The sequence below is a fragment of the Phoca vitulina genome, unplaced genomic scaffold (assembly GCF_004348235.1).
Source record: "Phoca vitulina isolate PV1807 unplaced genomic scaffold, GSC_HSeal_1.0 scaffold18, whole genome shotgun sequence".
In the NCBI taxonomy this organism is placed as follows: Eukaryota; Metazoa; Chordata; class Mammalia; order Carnivora; family Phocidae; genus Phoca; species Phoca vitulina.
The window spans coordinates 34976100-34981846 of record NW_022589721.1 but is presented as its reverse complement, the minus strand read 5'-3'; positions in this window follow the sequence as shown (position 1 = coordinate 34981846).

Genomic DNA, 5747 nt, shown 5'->3' with positions numbered 1-5747 from the left:
AAAAAAAAAAAAAAAAAAAAAAAAGAGCTGGACTGTGGAAACTGCCAAGGAGAATTCTTCCTTTCCTTTCTGTTTTGAAGAGCAGTGGTGCCCACCTTTCCCTGCCGTGAGCTCGCTCTTCCACTTGCTTCCCCACTTGATGCCCAGCTCCTGGCCGTACTCGTCCCCATACCAGACCAGCAATTCGCAGCCTGCTGTCGACTTACAAGACTTTCCAAGGATGGGGCGCCTGGGTGGCTCAGTCATTAAGCATCTGCCTTCGGCTCAGGTCATGATCCCAGGGTCCTGGGATCAAGCCCGGAATCGGTCTCCCTGCTCTGCGGGAAACCTGCTTCTCCCTCTCCCACTCCCCCTGCTTGTGTTCCCTCTCTCGCTGTGTTTCTCTCTGTCAAATAAATAAACAAAATCTTTAAAAATAAATAAATAAACAAGTTCTCTTTCCCTACAGACACAATGTACATTAATGAGACAGGGACAGAATATCTTCAATAGACACTTCTATAAAATATGGGAGAAGCCTCGAGTGTGGGCTGGATCTAGGGACTTGCATCCAAACAGTAGAGTGGAAAAGGACAAATAATAACTTTACAGTAGAAGAACCTGGCAGACACCACCCTAAGCAAGTAATCAAGGTCAGCATCACCAGTGATAAGTCCTGCTGACATCATGTCTCTCTGCTGTGATGCAATGAGACCACATCAGGGGCACCTGGGGGGCTCAGGTTGTCGGGCGTCTGTCTTCTGCTCAGGTCATGACCTCAGGTCCTGGGATCGAGTCCCACGTCAGGCTCCCAGCTCAGCGGGGAGCCTGCTTGTCGCTCTCCCTCCACCTCTCCCCTTGCTTGTGCTCTCTCTCTCTGAAAGGAATAAATAAAATCTTAAAAAAGAGAGAGAGAGAAGACCACATCACCTCTGAGGTCTCCTCCCCAAACCCAGAACTCCAGGCTAATCACAAGAGAACATCAGACAAACCTCAGCTGAAGGACATTCTACAAAAGTGACCAGTACTCCCCCAAACTGTCAAGGTCATGAAAAAGAAGGAAAGACAGAAATTGTCAGACCACAGGAGACTAAGGAGACTAAATGCAATGTGGTCCCTTGAATTGGTTGCTGAAACAAAGAAAATGTCAGTTAAAAAAAGTGAACTCCAAATAAAGCCTGGAGTTGAGTTAATAGTAATGTACCAGTGCGGGCTTCTTGGTTGTGACAGACGTACCATAGAAATCTAAGGTACTGACATTAGGGGAAGATGAGGGAAGAGCGTCCAGGAAGTCTCTGTATTATATCTGCAACTTTTCTGTTAATCTAAATTTATTCTAAAGTAAAATGTTTTTTAAGAAAGATTTTATTTATTTATTTGACAGAAACACAGCGAGAGAGGGAACACAAGCATGGGGAGTGGGAGAGGGAGAAGCAGGCTCCCCGCGGAACAGGGAGCCCGATGTGGGGCTCGATCCCAGGACCCTGGGATCATGACCTGAGCCGAAGGCAGACACTTAATGACTGAGCCACCCGGGCGCCCCAAGTAAAATGTTTATTTCAAAAAAGGAAGGGGTAGAAAGTGTGTAGCAATTATGGTCAATAGAAATTCGGAAATTCAGTTGAGCACGTATGTTGCTAGTCAGCCTGCTGTCGTGCAGGGAAACTTCCTTGATTAGGGTCCATTTGTGCTCTCTGGTGCTAGTCTCCCATGTGGTTGTTCTCAGAGGTTCTGGACTCTGCTCTCTAGCTTCTTGGCTCTCCTGAGCCATCCTTCCTTTTCCGTAGGAAAGGCTTCATGTTGTTGACCTGCTTTCTGCCGACAGAAATTTAGAGGCCTAAAGGTCCCTTTTAATTTTGAACAATCTCTGTCTCTTGTAATCCAAGATAGTATGATTACTTTAAAAACTATGTAGGTTTTAGGGTGGGGGGATGGGGTAACTGGGAGATGAGCATGAAGGAGGGCATGTGATGTAATGAGCACTGGGTGTTTATATAAGACTGATGAATCATTGAACTCTAACTCCAAAACTAACAATACACTATACGTGAATTAATTGAATTTAAATTAAAAAAAACTATGTAGGTTTTCTATGTATCAAATTATAACCCACTACATTGAACAAGATTTACACCAAGAGATCTCCTCAAGGCAGACCTCATTCTACTTGCATTGCAAGTCACTATGTCTAGCTCCCTGCTCAGCAGGGAGCCTGCTTCTCCCTCTGCCCCTCACCCTGGCTTGTGTTCTCTCTCTCTCTCTCAAATAAATAAACAAAATCTTTTAGAAAAAGATACTGCTTTACATCTCTTAGGGGTCTAAACGAGAAGTCTTATGGCCCCACTTTTAAAAAAAGACTTTATTTATTTATTTGAGAAGAGGAGAGAGGGAAGGAGCAGAGGGAGAGGGACAAGCAGACTCCCCACTGAGCGTGGAGCCCAAGGCAGGGCTCGATCTCACCACCCCGAGACCATCACCACAGCCGAAATCAAGAGTTGGATGCCCAAACCAACTGAGCCACCCAGGTGCCCTCTCATGGCCCCACTTTTGACTTAATCTTCCCACTGAGAAGACATTTCAGGGGTGGTGCTCTGGATTTGATCTTTGCTCAGAGTCTATTTCTTTTTTTTTTTTCAAAGATTTTTAAAATTTATTTGACAGAGAGACACAGCGAGAGAGGGAACACAAGCAGGGGGAGTGGGAGAGGGAGAAGCAGGCTTCCCGCGGAGCAGGGAGCCCGATGCGGGGCTCGATCCCAGGACCCTGGGATCATGACCTGAGCCAAAGGCAGACGCTTAACGACTGAGCCACCCAGGCGCCCCTCAGAGTCTATTTCTTACTCTGAGTAGCTTTTGCAAGCTGGAGAGACTGGGAATGAAAAAAATGTTTTACTTTTCAACCCAGTAAGTCCTAGACTGGAAATATTTTCTCCAAATTCTTCTTGAAAACTAAACAGTTCTCTCTTTAGCTCATTCATCACTTGTCATATCATTCATTGTGAAAAGAAGCCAACTGTCCCCGATTTCCTAGGGCTGCTGGGTGGGTTAGAATGACAGCACTTTATTTTCTCGCAGTGCTGGAGACCACAAGTCTGAAATCAAGGTGTTGGCAGGGTTCATTCCTTCTGGAGTCTCTGAGGGAGAGTCTGCTCCAGGCCCCTCTTCCAGCTTCTGGTGGTGCCAGGGGTCTTTTGTGCCCCTTGGCTGACCTGCCTCTGTTCTCACGCATCTCTATGTCTTCATAGGATGCTCTTCTGTCTTGCGTGTGTGTTTCTTCTCCTTGTAAAAGCACCTATTGAATTAAAGGTCCAGCCTACTCCAGTGATGGCTTCCTCTTAACTGATTACATCTGCAGTGACCTTATTCCCAAATAGCATCACATTCTGAAACACTGGGGGTTAGGGCTTCAATAGATTTTTTTTTTTTTTTTTTGCAGGGACAGGTGTGTCACACTTTAGTAGTGCTGGGATAGGTTAGGCTACGACTTCCATTCGAGGCCCTTGTGGTGGGAAGTGGGGACAGACTCTAAGGGTGTATATGAGGTCAGAAGAGGGAATAGTCCCTGGATCTCTTCAAAGAGAGCAAGTTCTCATTGGAGGGCAGCTCTTTTGATGGTCCAGATTAGGGGTTCTGGAAATTGAAGATGTTCAGGGACCCCCACCCAGCTGTCCTCAGCCCATACGTCAGGGTCTCATTCATTCTCAACCAGGACCTGGTCCTGGCACAGCTTTTGCCGTAAGTTTAACGGTCTTTGAAATGACCCTCCTAGTCCCTGGCAACATTCTTTATTTAGAGATCTACTTTGTCTAATGTAAACATAGCCACCCCAGCCTTCTTTAGTGTTCATGTGGTATATCTTCTCCCATCCTCTTTTTTTTTTTTTTTTTTTAATTTTATTTATTTATTTGACAGAGAGAGACAGCGAGAGCAGGAACACAAGCAGGGGGAGTGGGAGAGGGAGAAGCAGGCTTCCCACAGAGCAGGGAGCCGGATGTGGGACTCGATCCCAGGACACTGGGATCATGACCTGAGCCGAAGGCAGACGCCTAACGACTGAGCCACCCAGGCGCCCTCCCATCCTCTTGTTTTAACCTATTTTTATATTTAAGATGGGCTTGTTGTAGACAGTATATAATTGGGCCCTGCTTTTTTATACCACCTGACACCCTCTACCTTGTAGTTGGGGTGCTTAGATCACTTACATTGAACATGATTAGTGACATGCTTGGGTTTGGATCTACCATCTTGCTGTGTGCTTTCTATGTGTCCCAACTGTACCTGTTTTCCTTTTCCTTTTCTGCCTTCTTTTGGATTTGTTGAGAATTTTGTATGATTTATTTTCTTTGTTGGCTTATTAGCTATAACTTGTGCTATTTTAATTTCTTTACTCTTTTTTTTTTAAAGATTTCATTTATTTATTTGACAGAAAGAGAAAGCAAGTGAGAGCGAGCACACAAGCAAGGGGGGAGCAGCAGAGGGAGAGAGAGAAGCAGGCTTCCCGCGGAGCAAGGAGCCCCATGCGGGGCTGCATCCCAGGCCCCTGGGATCATGATCTGAGCCGAAGGCAGACGCTTAACGACTGAGCCACCCAGGCGCCCCTGATTTCTTTACTCTTTGCAGATATATCTTTAACTTATCACGGCCCACATTCCAGTGACTATGCCCCTTCACTTCTGCTGTGAGAACTTTGCCTGTCCCTTTATTTCCCCCACCTGAACACTGTGCTATCTAGTTGTACATTTTACTTCTATATATGTTATAAATCCCACATACATTTTTTTAAAGATTTTATTTATTTGACAGAGACACAGCGAGAGAGGGAACACAAGCAGGGGGAGTAGGAGATGGAGAAGCAGGCTTCCCGCCAAGCAGGGAGCCCGATGCGGGGCTCAATTCCAGGTCCCCGGGACCATGACCCGAGCCGAAGGCAGACGCTTAACGACTGAGCCACCCAGGCGCCCCAATCCCACATATATTGTTAATTCTATTTAATCAGCTGATTATCTTTTAAATAACAAGAAACAAAGTTTTTACATTTACCTCTTAGTTACAATTTCCATACTTTTCATTTTTTTGTAGAGATCTAGATTTTCACCTGGTGTCACTTTCTTCTGTCTGGAGGGCTTTCTTTAGGATTTCTTGCAGTGTGGGTCAGCTGGTGATGAATTCTTACAGCTTTTTTTTTTAATAAAGATTTTATTTATTTATTTGACAGAGAGAAACACAGCGAGAGAGGGAACACAAGCAGGGGGAGTGGGAGAGGGAGAAGCAGGCTTCCCGCTGAGCAGGGAGCCTGACGCAGGGCTCAATCCCAGGACCCTGGGATCATGACCTGAGCTGAAGGCAGATGCTCAACGACTGAGCCACCCAGGTGCCCCGAATTCTTCAGCTTTTGTATGTCTGAAAATCTAGTTAACCTGTGTGTTTGAAAGATATTTTCACTGGGTATCAAATTCTAGGTTGACAATGTTTTTCTTCCAGCACTTTAGAGACGTTGCTCCGCCATCTTCTAGCTTACCTGATTTCCATGAGAATCTGCTGTCATCCTATCATTGCTCCTTTGTACACAGCATGTGTTGATTCTTCCCTCACCCCCTGCTGGCTGCTTTCAATATTTCCCTTTATCATTTGACTATGATGTGCCGGGCTGTGGTTTTCTTCCTGTAGCGTGTGTTTGGGGCTTCTTGACCTTCTTGGATTTGTACATTTATAATTTTCATCAAATCTGAAAAATTCCTGGCCATCATCTCTACATTTTTTCCCCAATCC